The following is a 26,398-nucleotide window of genomic DNA, read 5'->3' as shown; positions in this document are numbered from 1 at the left end:
AGTTTCCAAAAATGTTATGTATATTGACTAATGCAATAGACAAACAGTTCCTAGGTTATCCTAATAACAGGCACAAAAGTAGCAGTAGTGTGTCATTGTCAGATTATTTTCATTAAGAGGATAATTAATTATGTCATTTTCATCTCCTTATTCAGAGTGAATTAACTGACCCAACCATTCGTAAAAGTGTCTTAAACTTAGACAACTTATTCATCTGCTAGGGCAACTGAATCCCTGTTAGGGCTGGGAACTCCAACTTTGTAGATAATAGAGCTAGATAGATACTTCCAGAATAAAGCTCTTCTTATCTATCTTAGCTGAGGCAGCTGGGATGAGCTATCTATTATATATTTTTATTTATACAAAAAGCTGAACAACTAGTTTAGACAAGGTGCTCGCTTGCTAGATGTTGCAGTGGTGTTATCCTTCATTTATTTTTTTATCCCTGGCTTTTATTTTTCTAGCTATTCCTACACAAAAGAAACATTATACTATTCTTTCATTTAGACTCAGTGAACATAGTTCACATATCAGCTGTAACCAGGCTTGTGATTGATGGCAGCACTAATATCCTCTCACATAGAACTATATACATGCACATGTTATATTTAGATTTGTTAATCTAAGTGGTTCAAGGAGAATGTTTCTTTATCAGGTTTTCATAAAACAATTAGTTGATGCAAATTTACCTTCTGTTCTGCACCATGTGGCTTTGAAGGTTCATAAGATTCAATACTGAAACTCACTAATGAAAGTTAATTTCACAATTTTATCACCTATAACTGAGGGTTATAGGTATGCTCATGAACCTAAGTCTACAGTTTTCTTGTTTTGTTGTTGTTGTTGTTTCGTTTTGTTTGTTTGCTTTGTTTGTTTTGTTTTTGTATAACTAATGTGGAATAAATCTTACCCTTTCCAAGGAGATAATACTCAGAATAATATTGGAAAGCTGAAAACATGAGTTCTAAACATTTGTACCCCATCTGCTTTGTGTTTCAGCTTTGATGTTCAGTACATAGTGCCTGATAACTTGTCACACAGTTTTTACATATATATAACATAGGTGTATAAAGATTCACAGATGCTGCACATCTTACTTCCCTTCTTCAAGCCTATTCAAGCTTTTAACTAGTTATGGTGTTGTGATTAAGTCTTTTTAACCCTCACAGAACATTTCTTAACCTTTGTATGCTCCATCAGTACACCTTCCCCAAAAAGGTATAAAACAGGGAAGACACAAGTATTTTAGGAAAGGCATGTTTGCAGTAAGATAAGGTGATTCATTGTCTCAGAAAAGAGACAGAGAATAATTAAAAATATATTGACTATAATAAGCAGAAAAGAAAATGCAGGGTCTGGCAGGAAACTTATCCTGGTATTTATAGCGTACAGGTCCACAGCTAGTAAGCCAATAGGGAAAAGAGTACCAGCATCAGATAGTACTTTGTCTTATGCTGAGACAAAGTATGGTATTTTACCAGTGTTTTAGGCAAGTTAGCATTGACTACAAAAATGCACAACAATTAAATAGTCAACAAAACATTTCCATGCTGATCCCAAAATTCTTTGCAATGCATTTTGTATGTTGATTTTTCTTGTGCAGGTCTGTGAAAAATCAAGAAAGACCACTCTCATTTATTTCTGCCATGTACTGCTTCATAACAATATCTGGCCTTCTTATAGACAGCTTCAAAGCAAAGATGATGTTATAAACATATCTTTCTTTTAAAAACTTTCATAAATTGAAGTAATAAGCAAATGTGCACAGACATTTGTTTTATAAAGTCATCATAGAAATAAGAAGGAAAGGCTCACATAGAATTATCAACTGTTTAGATTATCAGAGTAAACAATGGAAGATATAAATTAATCTTTTCCATTCTGTTTATTCTTTTCTGATCTGGGACTTCTATTTATGTTTCTGCTTTCAAAACGAGTTATTTATGACCATGAACTGCAGTATTCTTGGGCGATGCTCTTTTCTTCTCTTTTTTTTTTTCTTTTACTAAAATACAACAGTAACTAAAAGATCTAGAGTTCACCCTTCAGTGACGGGAGAGATCAAGTTTTGAAATCTGAATTTTTTACAGAGCACAATTTTCTGTCTTGGCTATTTCAAGGTAGGACATTTCTTCTGAGTAGCTTACTGATTATAACAAAGGTGAAGAGGCAAGCTGCATGCACAATAGCTAGGTGTCCACAAAACAAGTGGTTGGTTGCAGCTTTCAGCCTTCAACTCATCTACCCTGCAGGTTGCCTAGAACTGAAAACTTCAGGTAAAATTGTTTCCCACTCAGATTTCTATTGAATTAGCAGAAGGTGACGCTCCCTTTCACAGCCACTTTTTCTCCTGGCATCACTCCATGAGATGTGCTTCACCAAGTCCTGCTCAAATTGAACCTCTAGATGCCTGGGTGAATCCGTAGATGGCCTTCCCACAGAGAAGTCATTATGAAAGTGGTTATCCTTCTTCCTGTTTCCCCAGGCCCACCAAGGTTTGTCAGGGTTTTTTTGATTTTTTGGCCTTTGTCAATGGCGAGGGTTTCCTCGCTCTGTGTTGATTCAGTTGCATTTACGCTTCTTTGGAAGACGTGAATTATTCAATATACAATTTCTCTGTTGTTGTAAATATCTTGAAGGGCCACACCAACCACTCAGTTTGTGCAGCCCTGTCCTCTTCAAATGTAGACCAAGTGACGTTAGCCTATGCTGATGCAACAAGAGAATTATTTGCTCTTGTGGTAGTATTCTCATGCATTCCTTAATGCCCCTTCAAACTCTATTAAAGATTGCAGCAATTATTTTTAGAAACTCAGGAACAAACTCAAGTTTGCTGTCTGTAAGTGTATGTAGAATGTAAGGATGTGTGAACACCTGAAACGTAAGCACATCTGGTTTGTGAGGACGTATGACTAACAGAAATTCAACATTTAAAAAAACCATGCAAAACCAAAAGACAGGAAAAGTAATAAATTAACCACCCAGATACATAACCACAGATACATGAACAGGAGATAATGGAGAAATTTCTCCATTAAGATCACTCATTGACAGGCTACTGAGTGGCTCAATATAACTGATACAAGGGATAGTAACTGGATTATTATGGGTCTCATGGGAAAGAACAAACCTACAGTGGGGAATTTTATGGGATTTATGAGAATAGCAGAAGGCAGACCAAAAGGAGAAATCTCCTAGGTCTACAAGTCCTAAATCAGCCTACCCTTAGCAAAGTCATCTCTATTTCATTCATATGGAAGTTATCTGCAAAATATGTCACAGTATTACTCAAGGAAGGGCATTAACTTCATTCTAAAGGTGATTAACCTACTCCCTCTAGTGCTAGGGAACAGACTAGCCAAAATAATCAGCGGATCCAAATCCCTTCTTGTGAAGGATTTCCTTTATTTCTTCCATCTGGTCTATTCCATGACAGAGTAATGCAACTGAATCCCTAGAGCAAGCTGTTTCCAACTATTGTCTTTGTCTCCTCCATAAGAGTAAATATTTGATGGGTTTTTGAGAGTTATGGAGGAGGGCTAGAAAAACACTGACTATATATTTATTTACATAAATATTGTTTTCTCTAATATTTTAACTCAATAGTTTTACCTCTAGTTCACAAAGGATCAAATTATCCAAATCACACAGTGACAAAAGCTTTCTTACAGGATTTATTAAGCTTTATATTGGTGTTTGGCTTTCAATGAATACTAAGATTCACCAATGAAGAGAAAGCAAAATTCTTTCAGTTCTCCTGTCTGTAAGCTTTGTTGTCACTGTTCACTCTCTAAAGTTTTCTGTTTTCTGCAGAATGTGTAATCATATTGTATTTTCAAGAGTGCTAAATGTGAACATGCTCGTACCTATGCATCATCTAATATAAACCCCCAAAACGTCTGTGTTTTAACATTTGACCTTAACAATATGATCAAGTTAACAATGCATTTAAAGTTAACAAAGCAATTATTTTTAGACTAAGCAAGAAACACACACTCATTTTACCATGCAAATAACTTCCCACTGTCAGTGGCCTTTGTCTTGTAAATCTAAAGTAGTCTTGAACAATTATTAATAAGGTCTCAATGTATGTTTCCACTGATGGTTTCTAAAACTCTAAGGAAGTGAAAACACTTGACAAAGAGTATTTTTATTAATTTAATATATATGTGTCCATATATCACAGCAACCTAATAAATCACAGAAACCTAATAGCATTGTATGGATATATCTTCAATAACCACCATTATATATTACTGTTTAGTGAATACAGAATTCCTTAATCTGGATAAATATAGAAAGCCTTGTCATAATGACAATAGAAGTGTGAGACTGACAGCTAAATTCTTGGTTTGGTGAAGATGAGAGAAGCCACTACTAAGTGTATACACACTGTACCACAGATGTTCCTGAAACATTTAATGGCTGATTATTATACAAAGAACTTGCCAAAAAAACCCAATTTTTTTTTTTTTCTTTTTTTTTTTTGTTGTTGCATTCTACGGATAGGGAATTATATTTTCTTTCATTTGAGTCAACTGTGTCATTCCTGTTATTCCTGACAGAAAGAACAGCACCTTCGATATTGACAAGTGAATTCTGCAGCCATAAGTATTTAAAGCAGCAATTAAAAAAAAAAATTGTGAATAGCCAACCTCACATGACATACAACCACGTTGATAGCATAGTATTTATCCCTGTGAGCAAATCAGATAACAATGCTTCTGTAGAACTGTACCTGTGTTTGTGGCTGCTGTATTCAAATCTGTCTGGAGACATTGCTGCATCCCATGTGTCAGCATATTCCAGGCTTTATATAGCATGACACAAAATGTGTCAAATGCCAATCAGAAATGAATTCCAAGGTGTACAGTGTGGTTTTGTGTACGTGCAGCACTACTCTCCTATAGACAAGAAGCCACTGTCTGAATCAAGACTTTCTCATTAAACAGGTCCCAAAAAATACGTACCAGTGGAGAGGTATCTGTGGTGATTACACAAGGAAAAGCATTGGGGCATGTGAAATCACACAGAGGGTTTGCTGTAAAGCTGACAACAGATAGGCTTTTTATATAAATTAGTGCGTAGGCTACCACCCACAGCTCACTTGTAGCTGACCTAGCAGCCTAGTCAGCTTCTGATTCTGGAGATGCTTTAATCAAAACAAATTAGGTTACTTTAAAATGTGCAAATAGCAAGTCTTCTTTATTCCAGGCCACATTGAATACAAATTACAGAGTACTTGTAACAGCACTTTTGTAAGGAGATCTTATGGGGAGAATAATCCCAGGCAGAAGGAAAAGGAACAGCAGGGCTAAAATTGTCAATGGTAACCTTTTATGTTAATACAGCTGAATCAAAAGAGGCTGTTTATCCACAGGATAGAGGTACCAATGGTAAGTATGCAACACCAGAAGTGGGAGAGTGAAACTATTTGTGATAGGTTAGCACATAAAAATCACTAGCAATCCAATCCAGAGATCAGCAGTGATATAAAACTGAATAATGAGACTCAAGCAGAAGCATCTTCATGAAGAGTTCCAGTATTTTTGCCAGAATCCATATTCCTTTGCTATGAGCAGATACTGCATTATCACATACAGCCAGCTCAGCAAGATGTCAAGGGTGTAGAAAGTCATTGCTGAGTTTTAGAGTGAGAGTGACAGCCATAGGTTTAGCTGTACCAGATGGACAAACCTGTGGCATCTGAACAGTTCAAGTGTGGATCTGTTGCAGAAATTGTGATGTGAATGGCTGCGGGCAAGCTCTCCTGGTGGAAAACCTTCTGGATCTGCACCAGAAGTGGGGAAATGAGCCAGCACTAGTTGTTTAAGCCGATATCAGCAGGCCTCTCAGGACTCAGCTGTCTGCTCATCCCACTCTCAGTCCATAACAAAATGTTGCATAAATAACTGTCTAAGCAACACAGATATCTTCTGTCAATGGGCAGCTCTTGACTCCTTTGCTACAGGATATGTGTGACTTTGGGCTATGGGAAGATTTTCCAGTATTGAGATCCTCACAAGAAAAGATTAGCCATGCCTGAACTACATAACATACACTGCTGACCATTTAAAAAATATAACAACATCTCTCATTGTTCTGTAATAATCTGTTCAACTGAAAGCAGAAATCAATGATACAGCTGTTTCTGTAGTGTCAGTGGTACAAATCATTTTTCCACCAAATAAAGGTAGCAACAGACATAAAAATCACTTTCACAGAAAATTCAGTTTGGAGAATTTCTTAAGAACCTCCTCATTGCCTTGTTCCCTCCCTGCAGCAAAGATGGCCCAGCAGTTAGCAGCTTTAGAACTTCACACTGCAGCAATTCCTCCACCTCAGTGCTGCTGAGTGAAAATGCTACACCCTACTGCAAGTGAAGAGTCAAAACTAGACACCTAGGTTCTGTTCAGCTTTTTTTTTTTCCCCTGCATTTCATGGAAAATATGTTTCATCTTCTCTTTTTAAAATTTTTGGTGCTGAATTTTTACTTTTCATGAAAGAACCCCCCCACCAGTTTTACTTAAATATGCACAAAACCCCCAAACCACTGGTGAGTCAATTTGATAAGACACACACTTGTTGCTGTTTTTGTTGTTAATGGGAGTATTCATCAATCTAAACTCAATTTTGAGTCAATAGAAAGTAATCAAGAAAAATTTTAGAGCATCTTTATAATGCAGAGCATTTAGACTCCCCAACAAGACAGGAGGCTGTGTTCATTGCATTAATGTTTGATTCAGGGGGTTATTTGAGTGTTCTTAAATCAGTGACACCTTAAACATCCTTGCTTTACGTGTTAGTGCTGGGGTTCATTGCATCTTAAATGTATGAACACCAAGGTTTATGTCTACTAATGCACAATGCCTCTTCTGTCCTCCTAATGATGGAGCATATACCATGAGTTTGTAGCCAAATAAGGTAGATTTATTGCTATCTTTGTCCTGGTGAGGTTGAATGCAGATGGATTATATCACAAAAACTTGTTTTCAGTCTCTCCCCTGGAAACTGGGCAGAAAATGCTAAAGAAAAAGCAGCTGCACAGAACGGCTAGGAATTACAGTTTGCACAAAATTTACTGTTTGTTTTCTTTATTACTGGTAATATTAGGTTTGGCTTTTAAACTCTTCTGTGCTGTGTACTAGTGTCTGAATGGTTGTAAGAAAAATCTGTGAAACACAATATAATTTTAAGGTACCTGGCTAGAGCTTGAATTTTTTATTGTGTTGTGGGTTGTTTTAGGGTTATTTGTAGTAGCCAAAACCCCAGCAAATTCTCAGAATAAACTGCATGGACCTCACTACACCCACTGCCTATGGCTTAAGCAAAGTATTACAGTCTTTCACTGACATCCATAGCTGCCAGAAACTGGTGATACACTGTCAGTATAATGTGCAGATGTTAGTAATAATGAATTCAGTGTTAGGCATACAGGAATGTGGAGAGACACATGCCAGAGACTGGCCGACATCATTGCATGTGGCCAGAATTTTTCACTGAGTTCACATGTGTGCTGCGATATTGTTTGTACACCTTCTGTCCAGATATATTTGAACACACTAGGGAGTAACTTCCTAATCAGCTGTTACCTGATGTCCATCTGCTACCCCAAATACCATGTGTCCTCTGTAAAATTTACCAATATTTGCTAGTGGCTCATTACTTTTATTGTATGCAGGATCTGATGCTTTGTAAAAAAATAAATATCCCTTGAAGGTGGTATTCATATCATCTAACCTTAGGCTTCTGAAAGTCTGATGCTCAGTCTAGACTGCAATATCAGTTCCCACTAGAGGGAAATGAAAGCTAGGCATCTCTAAAGGGAGTTTCATCCCTTTCTGAGACACACCTAGAACAGTGACAGTGAGCTCTGCTGTGCAGGCAATTTTTCTTTCCTCTGAATACAGAGAGGCCCAAATATCACTAGTTTAGGTGCTGAAGTTAGATGAAACTAACCTACAAGAAAGATTAATATTAATCTGACTAAATTTAGCTGTCTGTAACCTCAGGCTCTTCTTAAAATCTTTCAAGAGAAACATGTGCAATGCAACTCATTCTACAGTTAGATGGATAAAACGAGGTAAATCACATAGTAGCGCTCTTCCTTCTGTATTGATTAAGGTCAAGTACATAAAGTCACTACCACAGCTGTTGTTGAGATGTATCCCCCCCATAAGTAACATCCTTTACAGAAGATTTAATAATGACATCCTTGTATAAAGCAGCAGTCAGACTTGTGTGCTGTGCATATTAATTACTTTTCACTGTGCTGGACAGGTATTACATGAAGAAATATCTTCACATACAAATACTTATTCCCTAAATTCTTGTTACTGCATTTAAGACAGGATGTTCAGGTCCTACTCAGCTGAAATTCACTGACAACTCCTCTTAATTTAAATCAAGTCAGAAAAGCAATGTAAGTTACTAGAGAGCATCATGTGATTTTTCTTCTTTTCCAAAAGAAGAAAGACATGCTGCAATCAAGGTTCTTCACATCTTAAATACATGAAGACCAAAGTTCAAGTCTCCTGTTAACTTCTTTGTGTTTTTATAATTGTGTACCATTACCTTGAGTTCCTGAACAGAAGCAGGAGTGGGAATCAGGAAGGAAAAGTAAGCTACAAGTGAGGAAGGGTGGGTTTATTTTTTGCTTGCTTGTTTGATTTTCAAGAAACGACATCTAACTTTCAGGTAGCAAACGTATTTCGCCACTCAGTCAAGCTGACTAATTTCTAGAAATGGTCAGCACTCAGGAGTTGACACCTAAAGTCAATGAATCATAAACAATTCTATCAAAAGAAAAGCAAATATTATTTGTTCCTGTGGAAAAAGTAATTTTTCTTAAGTCAACTGTGAACTTCTTACACCTACCCTCTATGTGCATCCCCAGAGAATATGAACTTTTAGACTCCACCAGCTACAGCACATGGCTGTGTAGCTCACCTTGTTGTATCTCTTGTTTTTAGCCCTCAGAATCCTCAGGGAGAAAGCGAAGAGGTGCTATCAGAGTCATAATAAATCAGTGAAAGATTCTTACTGGCTGCAAAGGACATTAGATTAGATCCTGTACTAGCTCGTGTATTAAAAATTATGAAACTTACAAAGACTGGTACCTATTTCCTTTTAAATTTATTGGGATAACATATTTGTTACTTATACTGAATGGAAAAAAAAAAAAAATTATCTCCCTCTCCCATGCCTCTCTCTAAGCTTACCTCTCCCTAAAACTCAAAATGGAATAAAATGAAGGAAAACTTTCTGTGGCCCAAGCATTAAGAGGAATAAAAGCTAACATGTCTGTCAGCCTGGCAAGTAATAGCGGCTGCACTAGAGACAGTTGACCACCGAATGGTATCCTAGCAACACACAGTAGCATCGTTATACATAGTGCTATAAAGCCAAATTTATCCTTTTCAATGTCTTAGCTTCAAGAGAGCAGGTACAGATACAGAGCAAACAATGAAAATTGTGCCTATGAGAAAGACAACATGGGGTTTTAATTTAAGCAGATGTTATATGGAATGTCTGTGTAAAATGAATAAAGAGCGTTGTACTTTTTGTGAGAAGGAAAGATACCTACCAGTGGTAAGGCACTCTCAGACAATTATGATTCAATTTGCTTTCAGAATACTAATCCTGTGTATATTTTAGCTTGAAATATAACTTGCAGCATGACATCACTTTAATTCCATTTAAATGTTTCCATTTAGTTGGGGAGGGGCAAGGGGAAATATATTTTAATTACTCAACATTTCTAAATCTTTACAAAATCTCTAGTCAAATCCACCCATAAATTGTGGCTTTCAAAAACAATTACAGCTTTCATTGTTTCTAATATTAAATTGGATAATTACAGTTCTGTTGATAAACTCTCAAAATTGAGCAGTTTCCTCTTTTTAGACCATAAATTGCCTTTTATTCTCCTGTTATATTTAGAAAAATTGATCCTACACCATCCATATAATTTACCAATGTGCATAATGATCATGACTGTAAATAATCTTGTCAATGAGAGGACAAATGAAGTTATGTGCAGATTAATTACAGGATGTATCCTTTCTTCGGTTTTGAACAAACATTAGAAAAACCTGCTAAACATCTAGACCTTACAGACCAGAAGAGCTGGACTCTCACATCCAGCATAAATTAGCATGGTTTCACTGACCTTAGTTGAAATGAGGACACCTGACCTCAGCTCAAGGTTTGACTGAATGCAACAAAACTACTGATAATACAAACAGAACTAAAGGCAGGTAGGATAGTAGTTTTTAGTAAAAGTTACTCCTGCAAATATGACCTCAAGCAGAAAGTAAAACTGTCTCCCTTCAGTAGCAGATGTACTGCCAAGTAAGCAGTATGTTGCATATATCAGGGCAGCGTGCCAAGCTACTGATCACTGATCATTTTTAACTTATAGTCCAATCTTTATCCTTATAGAGGATACAGAGCACAAGGAAAGCTATGTTTTATGATAAACTAAGCATTTTTTACAGACCAGAAAATCTGTGTGAGAAAGACATGACATTCTGCAGTAGAGGGCTCTTTGGAGACTTGACTGGGGGAAAAAAATAAATTATGCACTTTTTTAACTGGCATAATTGAAACAATTTTTAATCCAACATCCAGTCTCTCCCTTAATTTGTATTTCTAATTCCTTTCAATGTTATGTTTTGAAACAGGCTATTTGTCTTCCTGTCTTTTGTTATTTATGCAGATGACAGCAATCCCCTTTATTCTCCAACTATTCTGTCAATCTCTAGTGCCCAGTGGTAGGACTTCTTCATCACATCAGCTGATATCTTACTTAGCTTCCAAGGAAAGAGTCTGCCCATAGGCATATTTTAACCTAGTAGAATAATTTATCGTACTCTATCCAGCTCCAAGTTTACTTTCTACTCTGCCCCCAAATGTCTGTGCATTCATGTAGCAAATCATGGGGAAAAAAAATATAGTCACTCAAACAACAGACACATTTGCTTCTTGTAATATGGCTGCCACTATGTGGGCTGTATATTTCTGATTAGCATTCCCTAAGCAATATATCAAAAGAATACTGGACAAGAAGGAGTCTGAGAGCTGACAGGAAAGCTGCCCTCTGTTAGCCAGCAGCTACATTGGCTGAGACCTATAATATATGTGCTGAATATTTGCCTGTGAAACAAATACATCTTAGGCTGTTTCAGGATGACAAGTGGCCAGACCTGTCCTAAAATTGCCTTAGATGAAGTCAGTAAGCTAAGTTACAACTTGCTGTACACATATGAATATGTATGAAGAGATATTCAAAGTTTCTGTAGTCTACCAAACCGAGTGTGCATCTCGAAATGTTGGGTGGATTTTCAGTGCATGTAATTTCTGTTGTAATTTATTTCACTAGTCTGATCTTTCATAAGAGAGAAGTTAAGGACACAGCAATCCTGTTCACAAGAAGGAGAATACCATCATTGGTAAGAAGCTTAAACAACCCTCAGTTTTACCTTCTTCTAGACAAAATGTAGGATGAAATAGATAAATCTTTGGAACCATGGGGCAATACAAATGTAGAGTGATTAAACAGAATTCATAGAAAGGAAGCAAAGAAAGCCTCTGAGTTTTTATGTGACACTAAATTAATGTACCAGGGATATTAACAACTTGGCAGCCAAGTGAACAGAGCTATTTCAGAGAAATATCAAAAAAGTGCTTGAGTAATCCAGCTCAGTTGATTAGTGCATGATTTTATGAAGGAATTATATAAATTGTTTTGTAGTAATAGTAGAAACAGGATTTAGTGACTTTGGTGGTCATTTCCATTTCTAGAAATTCTGTCTTCACCTAAAACGTCTATTAAATTCTGAGGACATTAGTGATAGAAGTGAAATTCTTGTAAGAATTTGGTGCCAATTCTGAGGCACTTTAACCTTGAGAATTTTTAAGGTGAAAGAGAAGCACATTTCCTTCAAAACTTTTACCTATATCATGCATCAGGAAAAGTCTGCATTTTATAAATCAGATACAGTAAAGCAAATGTCCTATCTTTTGTGGGCAGAGCTGGAGAAAAAGAAAAAAAAAGGGGGGGGGAGGGGAAGGCAAAACAAACCTAATACAATTTTAGCTAAAATTCTAGTTTGCTTGGCAAAGGGAACTAGACACTCATTGACATGCAGGCCTTCTGCCATCTGTGTTCAGTGGGTGCATTGCAAACACCTGGAGCTACAAGGAATACTTTTTTTTTTAATTCTTACTGGTAAAACAGATGGGGAAAAGCACAGCTAGTAGTGTTATGCTGTGATTAAATATAAGAAGACCATCATCTAGTCTCGCTGTTGCCTTTCAGCCAGACACCTATATATTTGGACTCCCAGCTTTTAGTCAACAGAAATATGTCAGTGCTCAGGAGACTACGTTGTGAGCTACTAGAAAAGAACAAGAAAGAGGCCATGGTGACCTTGTACTTATGCAATAGCAATGTACAGGTTAGAGGAGATTATAGTTTTCTGAATGCAAAGTTATAGTTTAATGAGCATTTTAAGGGTGATGCAAGAAATCATGTTATCTGTAAGCCCTATGGGGTATGGGTATGGGACAAATGGAAGGATTCACAAATGCACAAATTCAAATGCAAAAAAGGGACAATTATAGCCATGCAAAGCTGTTTCTTATACACATGGCTGTCGGATTTCTCCTAAAAAAAAAAAAAAAAAAAAAGAAATGGGCAAAAGTTTATAAGGCCCCATTTTCCCAACGGCTTGAAGGAGAATAAAGTATCTTTGAAGTGGAATTATGAACCTTTAAATGAAAAGAGCAATCCAGGGAAATTCTGCCAGACACACTGAAGCATTTGAGATTCTGTAGGGGTCTAAGGGTTTCTGGCCAAATGTTCCTAATTCAGGTAACTGTGTGTACGCAGTAGGCTAAGTGCTTCTTCTGAAATAACAATAATCAATTTGGGACACAAAACACTGGCATTGTTATACTCAGCAGCTTTGAATAGACTAACTAAACAGCTGCGCTCAAATCAAGCCTAACAGATTTGGAATATTGCAGCTCTCCTCTCATCTTTTTTGCAAAGGGGAGAGGGGATGTAGATGTGATCCAGAAGTTTTTTAAGCAAGAAGTAGCCCTGTCTGCAAATGATGGCTAGAGTTTTCAGCTGAAAGGAGAGCAGGCAGTTTGTTTTTCCTTGGCTCTTTCTATCCTTGTTAGCCAATGATTGTCTAAAGTAAAATGCAGAAGGAGCACTGCTTGTACTTCAGATATGGTGGCTAAGGAATAACACCGCGATGTGAGTGCTGTAAATTCTAAACCTCCACAGTCTGATGATGGACTAAAATACAGTTCTTCTGGACAATTGCTCTAGCAACATGTAATCATGCAAAAGAATTTTACTGTGTCATGGCACAGAAAAAGGCTTCAGGCTCTGCATTCTAGCTTCACAGAGGTACTTTGCTGTATCTCTGAGGCAATTGTTTAGATTCATGCAAGAGAGTATCATATACAAACCACTATTTGGCATTTTTGGACTCTTCATTAGGGACTGTAGTGGTAGGACAAGGGGTAAGGGCTTCAAACTTAAACAGGAGAGGTTTAGATTAAATATAAGGAAGAAGTTCTTTCCAGTGAGGGTGGTGAGGCACTGGAATGGGTTGCCCAGGGAGGTTGTGGATGCTCCATCCCTGGCGGTGTTCAAGGCCAGGTTGGACAGAGCCTTAGGCGACATGGGTTAGTGCAAGATGTCCTTGCCCATGGCAGGGGAGTTGGAACTAGATGATCTCAAGGCCCCTTCCAACCCTAACTATTCTATGATTCTATGACTTCCTATTGTCTTGACTAAGCACCCCATAAGTTGGCTATTTTAAACCCCATTGCAGGACTAATGGGTTTCTTCCCTTCCTAACTACATTGTGTTTTTCACTGCTGAAGTTGAGCATGCAAACTTTATTTGCCACAGCACTGAACACTGCAATATTTAAGTCATTGGTTCTTTTTATTTTACTGCTATGCAGACTAGACTGCCCACCCAAAAGCAAGTTTCCTTCCTTTTCTTTTTCTTCTTTCCACTCACTGTTCACTCATTTCTTCACTAAGATGAATAAATTGAGTTCTGTAAATCTCAGTTGGATTTCCAACCTCTTGAGTACTGTAAGCGTGGACATGCGTAGTGGAAAGAGAATTCTAAAAGTTATCTTATTTATGTATGTCGTGGTTTAAGCCCAGCCGGTAAATTGGAACCACGCAGCCGCTCGCTCACTCCCCCCGCTTCCTCCTCCCCCCGCTCCCAGAGGGATGGGGAGGAGAATAGGAAGAATGTAGCTCCCACGGGTTGAGATAAGAGCAGTCCCGTAACTAAGGTATAATACAAAACCATTACTACCACCACTAATAATAATAATAATAATAATATGGGAAATAACAAGGGGAGAGGATACAATTGCTCACCACCCGCCAACCGATACCCAGCCTGACCCGAGCAGCGATCTGGGCCTTCTGGGTAACTCCCCCCGGTTTATATACTGGGCATGACGTGCCGTGGTATGGAATACCCCTTTGGCTAGTTTGGGTCAGGTGTCCTGTCTCTGCTCTCTCCCGGCTTCCCCTCCTCCCTGGCAGAGTACGAGACTGAGAAAGTCCTTGGTCAGAGTAAACATTACTTAGCAACAACTAAAAATATCGGTGTTATCATCATTGTTCCCAGGCTGAAAGTCAAAAACACAGCACTGTACCATCTACTAAGAAGGAGAAAGATGACTGCTATAGCTGAACCCAGGACAATGTAGAATGCAGAGCCAAATTATTCCTTATGTGTGAATGAGTCTTTTTGTCATAGTATTGCATTATTAGCTTTGACTGAGAGAAACAGTTAGTTTGAAGTCTCGATCGACTGATGTTCTCCTTGCATCCAGCTGCATTAAGAAGTGTTTTGTTGAATTACAGCCATTAAAACAAACAGTTTTCATCTATTGTACTCTTTACTATTTAGTCTTTAAGAAATTTTTGCATCTCTACATACTTCATCACCCTCAGGTTTATAGTTCATAATAACAGATTCCAATCTGTGATCCAAAGACTACTCATAGAACTGCACCTTTTTTTTAATATTGATTATTTAAAGTTGGTTGTGAAGAGCGCATTATAGCTCACATGGAATGTTAATGGGGCCTGTCTGTAGTAAAAAAAAAGAATCCCTGGCAGGGCTTCTATGACATGCAGTAGGTCATAAATTAATGTATCTGTCAATAAGCCAATTATAGGCAGTTGGTGTACTTTCGATTCATTCCAAATAAGCTGGACAATAATTGACATTCATTCAAGAGAATGCAGGAAAAACACTTGTCATAAAACTCAGTCCTTCCAGTTACCTCAACTTTTTTTTTTTCCTTAACCTAAAATGTCCAAATGAAAATCTTTTTAGTGCTTAAAATCTGCTAGTGATCAAAAGCTGCTGAGTGAAATACAATGATACATCTTCAAATTCATTATTTCCCACAGATGTCTCAAGATAGTGGGCTGGACAGATGAAACAAACATGTCTTCATCTGCATTATCTTATAACCCAATTTTCTGGAATTAGAGATAAACACAGAAGAAATTGGAATTTAGGAAGAACTATAAAATTAATGTGAAACACTTCCCACTCTTTTGTATTCAGTTTTCCTGATATTGGGAGGAAAAAAAAAAGTAATAACTTTTCAGCTTCTCTTCAGAATTACTAGAGAAGAGCCAAGGATTTTTTTTTTTTTTTTTTTAAGTAAATGTTAAAATTTCTGTTCTATAAGTAGGTGGGAATTGGACAGTAACAGCTAGGATTTTAAAAGCTGTTCAAATTCTTCCTCAAGAAATGAGAAATCCAGTAAACCTGAAAAAGTTGGTCTGTTTCCTTCCTCTTGTCTTTAGGCTTTTAAAAGTATTTTATTCAAAGTATTACAGCCTCTGTTTGGAAAAGATATAAATTATGTCAGGGATTTAATGAGATATTATTTCTAAATAAACAAAGATTATTTTTATAGCAGAAGTAGAGTAATTGATAACATTATCTTATTATTTTAAAGATAAATTTATAATATATGTGTAGGAAACCAGAACCATTGCACCTGGAATTAATTAATGAAAACAAGTAGTTTAATAATTCACTAAAACGAATTTCATTTTTTCAAAGTGCTATATTCAACTTTTGAGACGTTATTTCAGAATTACTGTGGTCATGAAAGAAGAATTTCAGAAAAAAATCAGACGCCAGCTGATATGAAATCATCTCTAAATCAACAGTTTCCTAAGATTTATATCCCATCTGCTTTTTTATGGAGTTAAGAAACACTGAGATTCAGTATTCTTCCTGTGCAAAGAGATTAATATTTATGAATTATGACTCAGATTAAGAATTATGTATTCCACAAAAGTAGGCTTACTGAATCCCCATTTCTCCCCACCTGAATTACAGGTACCTTTTACTTGGAAGGAAACTGAATTTATAAATATATATCGTGCAGTGGGCATACTGAGGTTCAAAACACACCTGGTGATGGCTGAGTGGCAGTGAATGGCAATTACCATGTTTGTAAACAGATTTTTCTCTCAGGAACAATTTCCCTTCCAAAAAGTGAACTTGAAATAACAATGACAAGAAAATCTTAAGAAATTTAATGTAATTTCATAGTTTTCCTTCTTCTCTGTTGTTGTTGTTGTTATTATTATTATTGTTGTTGTAAAAAGTGGAGCTAAAATACTGGACTGCTTAGTTCTTAATTCTAAAATAACTTGCTACTTTTTCTTTCAGCTGATGATTTGTGTAACTTTCTGTACTTTTTTGGCATTTCAAATTCTTCAGTGTTAGTATCTAAATACCTGAGCTGGTTTATACTGCTCCAACTTAATAAAACACCTTTGATTTCAAAAAGTATGTTAGTGGGTAATAACAAATGTTTAATAAATCACATTTTGGTTTATAGCTGTTGAATTTATAAAGCTTGATACCCAATATATTCTTTAGTTGTTTTCATTATTTATCATACATATGCACCCCTCAGAAAACTGGGAATCTAGTAAAGTAAAAAAAATTGAGTATTCAGCACCTGTGAAAATAAAGCCAGGTTAAAGCATGATAAAGATAAGGCTTTTGAGAATCACAGAAATTCTGAAAAACAGTGTTATTTTTGCCATTTAACTTTTTGATTATTTGCTAATAGCTGTGTAGGATACACAGGATATATAATCTTAGAAGATATGTATTGGGTTAAAGTCCAGACAGAACTCTTTGAGTGTGGGGTTTTGTTTGCTTTTTTAAAATATAAATGTTTCACATATTTTGAATGTTATATGCCAACATTTAACAGTAAAATATGGGCATGGTACTCCATGATCATGAGCATTAGTATAATCAAAGTTCATTCACTATGATTAAATAAGAGTATAAAATAGGAATATTTGCAGTGAAAATTATCACAATACAGTATAGGCCCTTGCAAAATACTGCTCTTTCCTTTGTTTTTTAAACAATGGAAACTGTAGCTTTGACAACCCTGATGATATCTTTTCACGAAGTATTACATGTTGCCATGGCCAACTAGTAGGAATCAAGAATAAGAAGTGAAATTGAAGTTGTCATCCTAAACACCATGTCAGTACTTCAATTAGCTCTGAAATATTGTGAGTCAGAATGCATCTGTCTATAATTGATAATGCATTTAGAATATTTCAGGGTCTAACTCTTACAAAGTATCTTCGAATGTAACATAATTCTTTCATACAGCTTTTCGTCTGTGTAAGACAGAACTTATTTTCTGGACAGTTAATATGTTTGAAATTATTATTGAATGTCCCTTCATTTTTTTTAAGACATTCTAGTTTACAATATGTATTAGAATACTGAATAATAGAAAGTAACTAAACATTTACTAAGTTTTCCAAAATAATGTTATTCTATTAAAGCTTTTTTTCTTCCCTTCATTATTGAGACAATAAATTAAAATGGGATAAGGTAATAAGTTTTTAAAATAAAATTGATTTACTATAATGCGAAATTATTCAGATTTGTTTGTCTGTGGAAGATCTTCTGTAATCTATTTCCTATACAAAATTCTTCTTCAGTATATAGTCCCTCATAGTCACAATATCCCTTTGAATACATGAAATAAGGTAAAGAATTTGAGTATTTAAACTGTCTGGAAAAAAACAACTCAGTCATATTATTTTTTGCATTTGGAAAGCTATCTCTGACTATCATAATAGAAATTTTGTATTTGAAAGTTATTGATTATCCGATCAATATTTAGCAAATTAATGCATGTTGGCTTTTTTTCTCACATTTTTTCGCAGTAAATGGGACAGAGAATTCGCCTAGATAAAACAGTAAGTAATCTTATTGATGTTGTATCAGATAAATACATGGATATAAAGACTGTAATTTTCTTTGGCACGGGAGGTGAATTGAATGCACGCGGAATCCTAACTACCATGTAAAAAAAAAAAAAAAAAAAGGAGAAGAAACAACAGCATTTTAAGGGAATCGGGGTCATCTAAATTCATTATGGATATAGTCTCAGAAACCCTAGCAGATCAGATTCAAAAGGGGAGTTAGGCAAAGAAATGCATAGTTTCAAGATACCAATGAACATGGTATAGTAATAAAGATTTTCAGTGTTATAACTTAAGTTATTAATGCCTTTTAATAATCACTGATTCTGCATATATTCTAAAGTCCTATTCTGAATTTAGCTTATAGATATTTATGTAATGTACCTATAGTGACAGTGTGTCAGTGTCACAGCTGGATCTGCTTTTTTTGAGTCTGGAATATTATCTTTTATGCTATGACATAGGGAAGAAGAAATATGAAATTTGATTCCACCCCCCTCCTTACACTCCTTAAAATATCATGCTTGATATTTTTGCAACAGCAATTCATATAGTTGAAAGTCACAGTAAGTTGCTGTGATTTCAGTTTTATTCTTAGCGTAGTTGCAGAACCTGTCCAGTTTAGAGAAATCATTAATACATCCTTAAACCTCTTGATGGAAAAGACCTGAAAAGGTGTGCATATTTCAAAACACCAGTGAAAAGGAACTTGGTATAAATTTGGGCACACACTCCTAGTCCTGAACGCACCTCAACTACTGTGCTCAGTTCTGGGTCCCTCATTACTAGAGAGATACTGAGTTGCTGGATCGAGTCCAGAGAAGGGCAACGAAGCTGGTGAAGGGTCTAGAGAACAAGACTGATGAGGAATGGCTGAGGGAACTGGGGATGTTTACTCTGGAGAAGGCTCAGGGGGGCTTATCACTCTCTACAGCTACCTGAAAGGAGGATGGAGCCAGGAGGTGGCTGGTCTCTTCTCCCAAGGAACAAGTGATAGGACACGAGGTAACGGATCTGTGCCAGGGGAGGTTTGAGACTGGATATTAGGAACAATTTCTTCACCAAAAGGGCAATTAGGCTTTGAAACAGGCTTCCCAGGGAAATGGTGGAATCACTATCCCTGGAAGCATTCAAAAACCATGTAGATGAGGCCCTTAGTGACATGTTTAGTGATAGATTTGGCAGTCCTGGGGTAATGGTTGGATTCTATGACCTTAAAGGTCTTTTCCAATCTAGCTGATTCTATGATATTCTTTTCCTGGGTATACATTAATTTATTATATTGAAAGTAGTAAAACTTTCACAGATTCTTATGAAAAAAAAAAATTGTTTAATTCACACTGTACAACACCGAAGAAGGAGGCAAATTACTCATATTCCTTGCTAGTAGTAATTACGTACATTATCTGCTTAATGCAAACATACTTAACTGTATGAACTGGAAATAAATAGTCAAATGTTAATCAGTTTTCAAACCTGTTTAATGCTGAATTCTTTTTTTGTTTATACAATACAGGAGGTTAAAGAAAATCCACACTCTTACTAAGGAACCTGCCTATTAAAACATTATGCAAACATCTTTTATTTAGCCTCTTTCTTCATTCAGTCTCATTTATGGGGTCATCACTCTTCCTCTATGAGGTTGGCATGTCTTCAAACATAGTGAAGTTTATTTTTTCCATCATTTCAATACTTATCTCCTTTTTAGAAAGACAAGATTCTTCACAGAAGAATTAGAAGCCCAATATTTTCATTAGGTAAAGAAGTTACCTATTTTACACTCAGATTAAAAGAATAAAAGAAGAAGCTGACGATTATGAAAAATACAGCGCAGTTGGTTTTTTTTTGCAGAAGTAGTTAGTAGATCTCTTTACTCAAGTGATAAAGTGGATCAGTATTTTACCTTACTCAAGACTTCTGGACCTGGAAATACGGGTGGTGCTTGATTCCAATGTATACTATTTCCCAATACTCATGTGAAAAGTATGTAAAAAGCTGATTCTCATGCTACATAATCCACAGATCTACAGCAGCATAGAAAACCTATGAGTTTTCTCATTTTTACTCTGATTTTCTACCCCATCCTACAGTGGGGGGAGTAAGTGAGTGGCTGCATGGTGCTTAGTTGCCTGCTGGGGTTAAACCATGACAATCTCTCTTACAGATCAGTCTTGTACCAGTACACCAAAGCCACCACTGTTCTACACTAGCTGAAACTTCTATTATTCATTATTTTAGGTGGACATGTAATATAGCTGAACACAAGTTTTGGCTATTCCCAGTTGCCAGACTCATCCCTCAATGGCTCCAGAACATAAGGACTACCCATGTAGCATCTAGCCATTATTTCTCTTCATCTCAGTGACCTGTCCAAAGTACAAATTGAATAAAGATTGGAGTACAGCTGAGTCACATTTTAGCATTTGAGAAACTGTATTTAGTGTTCTGGACATGCACTTTGACCATTACAATCCTAAATTAAGCACTAACTGTCATTGCTGGCTCTTGCCAATCTTTGTAATTTGAAAGTAACTGCAGAACTGGTCTTTAAGTGAAGAAGATAAATTCAACGACTTTTGTTTCCTTCAAATTAAAGTCTAATGATTACTACAAGTTATTCATGTCCAGTCTGCCATATTGATCCCACAGCTTTTAGAAGCATTTTGCACTGACTATACTACACTGATTGTAAAGTAGATTTTTATTTGTGAATGTCTTGGGTTTTTTTAACTAATTATAAATAATAAAAACAAAAAAGAAAGTTAATTCTGAGTAGTAGCATCAAAGATTAAATGATGCAAAATGAGTAGATATCAAACTTCTTATGAACGTATACATGCAACATACAGAAAGAAAGGTACTTCTACTACCAAGAAAACTTGGTTCCTACTGAACAAAAGAAACTTTTTTTCTGGCATCTCTTATATTTAAATACTGTTCCTTAACTAAACCAAGTATTATATTAGTGAAATATTGAAGCCTCCAAGGATCATCCTGGCAGATTATCCAGTTCCCAGAACAATCCCCCAAACTCAATAGCCTTGTTTAGTTTTAGGCTGCTAATTAAAGCAATGAATTTAGCATTGTACATTCCTTCTACAGTCAGTGGAGACCAGAAGGAGCTCGTAGTGAGCTGAATAACCTCTGCAAGGGACATATTTTCTTTCTCCATTACCCATATTGAGCATACGATGAGAATTTTCCTTTCTTAAGCTTCTATTCTTGGCACTTAGTATTGGCCACTGTGTCTTCACACAGAAAATAAACACAAGGAATAAAGTAGTGAGCATGGTACAAAGATCCACTCTCATCAGAAATTTCTTAGACAATATCATCTCACTCATTCTAATTTTTTTAAAAATATTTTTTGTTGAAAGTACATCTTTATTGCTATCTGCTGAGAAGTCTTTCTGATTACATGTCCAAACTCTAAAAAAACCTCTTTTCTTTAAAACCTAAAGAAAAGATGGTTAGAAACTTGTTACTGTTGTCTTAGTGACATCAAGAATAAATAAATATGTAAATCAAAACTCTTTACAGGTTCTACCCAACCCTCCTTAAATCCTTTCCTTAATGCTTCGAGGTGTTTTTATAACTACAGAGCTTTCTGTTGGCTGAACAGACTTGTTAAGTAAATCTCTTACTGTAAAAAAGTAGTCAGTGACTTTGTTGCTATGTACAAAAAAAAAAAAAAAAAGCCATCAGATTTAGAAGGGAGTCCCTTGCCGTTAATTGTCCTCTTCCTCCTTTTTTTGTTGGTTTTCTCGTAACTAATTCCCAGCTTCCTGGGTTGCTGCTCTCCTTCTTTCCTATGTGAGCAATGCTGGACGTTTGCGCCCCCTGCACAGTTTGGGCCTGGAGCAAGCAGCCCAGCTTCCTCTCAGCTTCCCTGGCATCTTTTAGCTCTCCAACAGCCTCCCGCAGCTCAGCCACCTGCTGCAGGAGGACCTCCACCAGGGCGCACCGATTGCAGCCCTGTCCATTGTGCACCCTCGCCTCAAGAGACCAGTCGAGGCACTTTCTACACTCCGAGGTCTGCGCCGCAGCCTCCCCTCTCACCGGCTCTGTCTGGGTGCCTACGCTGGCCACAGCGGGGGCAGAGATCCCAGAGCGGGCCCTTCTCCTGAGGCGAGTGCTCACCATCCCGCTCGCTCCCCGCGAACTGCCGCGCCACACCCTGACTGACGTGCCACGCCCTGTTTGCCCGCCCTGGTCGCTCGCGCTCCCTGGGATGGGTTTTCACGCACTGAGGGCTGGCGCCGTCACTCCTGGCACCGCCCCCTGTGAATCACTGCTCGCGTCAGCGGAGCTGCCGGCTCCTGGGCAAGTCCTGTCGAGGGCGTGGGGCTCCTTCGGTCGCTCTTGCCGCTCCGAAGTGAAGCTCCGGGACGGTGTGCTTGCCCCCGGTCCGGTGTTAAAGGCGTCCTCTCTGGAGATACTCACCTCGGCAATTCATAAACCCGTAGATTTTCCTTTACAAAAATATATTAAGAATTGAACAGTATTAGCTAAGACTCAGCGTTCTATTAAACAATAGTTTAACATGGATTCAGTTATATACAATCTATGTTACATGATTCAGGAGGTCTTGCTACTTAAGTAAGTGTTTTGATAAGAAAATTTCAGAAAAATCTTGTCTAGATTCCATGGTTCAGGCAAAATTACCTTAAATGTTAGAACATGAAGAGGTCATAGTAGCAGGGCTTTGTCATTTTGTAATAGTTGGTTAGGGGCCTTACTTAGCAGGTCAAAATCCAACTTATTAGTTCCAATTCTGGCACAGAAAATTTGAATTTATGGTTTTATGACATAGCATCTAAATGACAGCTTACAAAACACTCAAAGTAAAAGACTTTCCAATACTTCTTGAATTCCCAGTTGTTTCCTGAAACTGAAACACTATTCAGCCAACAAAGTAGGATCAGCAAACCACAACAAACCATCAGCCAGCTAACGGGATCCTGGCTCTATAGCCTGAATTTTACATATTTAGCTGAGAGCAGAGACCTGAGGTTTACCCTCTATTTGGCTGTGCCTATGCTTGTGAGCAATGTGGTTTGATAGAAGTGGGCCTTTAGAGCAAAACAGGTGCACTAACTATAAATATTTCAGTAGATTTTGCATCAGGCAGGATATAGCCTAGAGAGTGGACCAGATACTCATGAGCTACTCTCTAGTAGCCCGTCTTCCAGTCCAGTTTACCCCCCTAATTAATCTAATGCAGGAGCTTTATAACACTGCACAATACAGCCCAGTGTGTTGCAAGTGGAAGAACTAAAAAAACATTCCTTATCTGTATTAAAACACTAATGCAGAAGGTCAGGCTGAGAGAGTTGGGGCTGTTCAGCCTGGAGAAGAGAAGGCTGCGTGGTGACCTCATAGCAGCCTTCCAGTATCTGAAGGGGGTCTACAAGGATGGTGGGGAGGGACTCTTCCTTAGGGACTGTAGTGGTAGGACAAGGGGTAATGGGTTCAAACTTAAACAGGGGAAGTTTAGACTAGATATAAGGAAGAAGTTCTTTACAGTGAGGGTGGTGAAGCACTGGAATGGATTGCCCAGGGAGGTTGTGGATGCTCCATCCCTGGCAGTGTTCAAGGCCAGGTTGGACAGAGCCTTGAACCACATGGTTTAGGGCAAGGTGTCCTTGCCCATGGCAGGGGGGTTGGAACTAGATGATCTTAAGGTCCTTTCCAACCCTTACTATTCTATGATTCTATCATTTATATTTTCATAATAGAGAGTTAATGAATAAAAAAAGATAAACAATCCAAGGAACGAATGCCATGATGCTTTTCCAAGACTTATCAAGACTTCAAGACTGAAAAACTTTCACAGAGATAGTCATCTGCAGCTCTGGGAGAGACGCATGCATTCATGTATGTGAGTATGCCCTACTATTTAACAGATTACTAACTGTATAAACACTGGTCTTCAAACTCATATCTCATTTTGGGATATCAGAATAGCTGCATACTGCCTTAGTTAAATTTCTGCTTTAACCTACCACCTAATGTGTATGAATGACACATAAGGACAGACCTCTGTGGACTAGTCTTCTGCTGAAATTTCAGCCAAAGAGTTTTGCAGGACCAGATACCTGAAAACTAATAGTCTGGCACAATCAGTTAAAAAGTACAGGCTTTGCTATGTGTAGAGAACCTGGCAAAAGTATACTTAGGCCTTCTTTAAAGCAGCAACCTACCACACAAGTTGTGCAAAAGTAGCGCCACATAAAACACATTTCTGAACTATAGGCTACAGGTCACAGTGGTATTCAGTATGAACAGAGACTATTAGTTGAGTTTTCTTGTTTCTTAAATTATTCATTTTTCAATTTTAAGGGATTTTTTAAAATGTGATTGGAATCTTCCTGCCCTGGAGCAAGTTTCATAATACTATAAGTTAATACACTTCTCTGTCATATTCATAGAGCCTGGATTCAAGTCTGTCTTGGGTCTCATGTGAAATTAGCTTAATGATCTCAGACTAGTCCTTAGTAGGCATTTGTCCATATCACAAAACTACTATTGTACATAATTTAGCAATAAAAGTGCAATTGTAGAGTACTATTCCCCAAGGAACTAGGAAATGGAATAGAAAGGACATTTCAGAGCAGGTTTGCTTTTGGCAATGATAGTTGGATCGAGCCAACGCCTGATTTTCTTACTTTCATGAGAATCATTATTCAGCAAATTAGTTAACACAATGAAGTTGTCTAGATAAATAGTTTGTCACTTGCCAATAAATGAAATGACAGGAAAATATGGTTTTACGGTACCATGCCATTTTGGACACTAACAGTCCAAGATGCACTTTGGTTCAACTTATAGAAACAGACAAAAGTTGCTGTAAGGAGTGATTGTATCGAAAACCAACACTTTTTATTTGTTTGTTTGTTTGTTTTCAAGTATGGTGATAATTAGAATATGGGACAACAAGGCAAGCCATAATTAGAGGTTCAAATGAAAACATCATCAATATCATTCAACTGCACCTAGTAAAATTCAGTTACATAATTTGCTGACTTTTATGTGACCAGCATTATCTACTATAATAATGATAAAGGGAAAAGGAAAAAAAAGTAGATGAAAAAATTGTCAAATGAATTAATTGGTGTAAATTATTCCATTAGTTGTACTAATAATGCAAAGAGTGTGGTAAATGTCCAATCTTACATTCCTTACATTTTTGAGACTGTGAGTCACTGAAATTCCACTAGCTTAAATGTAACCAAGAGGAAAAAAAAATAGTATTTCTGCTTCTGTAAGCAAATGAACACTCTTAACTGATTTGAGCATTTTTAGGATAATAGACTAGTTGTTCAGCAGAGTCACAAAAAGATTCTTCAGAAAAATTAGGTCATTAGTAGTGTAAGAAATGTAAGACAGCACAGCAATATTAAAGTCATACTTGGGCTGGAAACTGCTTTGGGAAAGGCATCCTGTCTTGTTTAATACCTATCACTATATAGGCATGTTTCATAAAAAGTATTGATCAAGATCAAATCCTTCAGATTCATACATGAGTGAAAGTGTAAGTTTTGCCTCACAACTGCTTTTGAGTCCTGTATCATAGAGATAAGTCCTGGTACATATGCATACATACATACGTGTATGTATTTACATACACACACACATTATACAAATATTTAAAATTAAAGCTAATTACTTCAATGAGGAAACATTCCCTCAATTAGGATTTAACAGATTAAATATTTGAAAAGCAAGATGTCTAGATCACAGCCTTGCCCTTTGTGTGGCTAAGATTGTTTTGTTTTGGTTTTAATATTTCGGTTTATTAACCTTTCAAATGGAAAAAAATCAAAACACAACAACATACAGGAACATAAGGAAGTAACCACAAACACTGAATAATTAAGAAATTGATAAACAATTCAGCATTTCTTTGAAGTTCAAATGACCTTCCTGAATTAGAAGCTAATACAGTGTACGCAATACGAAATCTTTAGCTAGCTGATGTACCAAGTAAATCAGTAAATCTGAGTAGGCTGGTAAATTTTGATTTAACCATCTTAACTGGTTTGATAGGTTAACTCTAAAG

Source organism: Strigops habroptila, chromosome 2 (assembly GCF_004027225.2).
Source record: "Strigops habroptila isolate Jane chromosome 2, bStrHab1.2.pri, whole genome shotgun sequence".
Taxonomy (NCBI): domain Eukaryota; kingdom Metazoa; phylum Chordata; class Aves; order Psittaciformes; family Psittacidae; genus Strigops; species Strigops habroptila.
The sequence above is the reverse complement of the archived record's forward strand: the minus strand, read 5'-3'. Positions refer to the sequence as shown.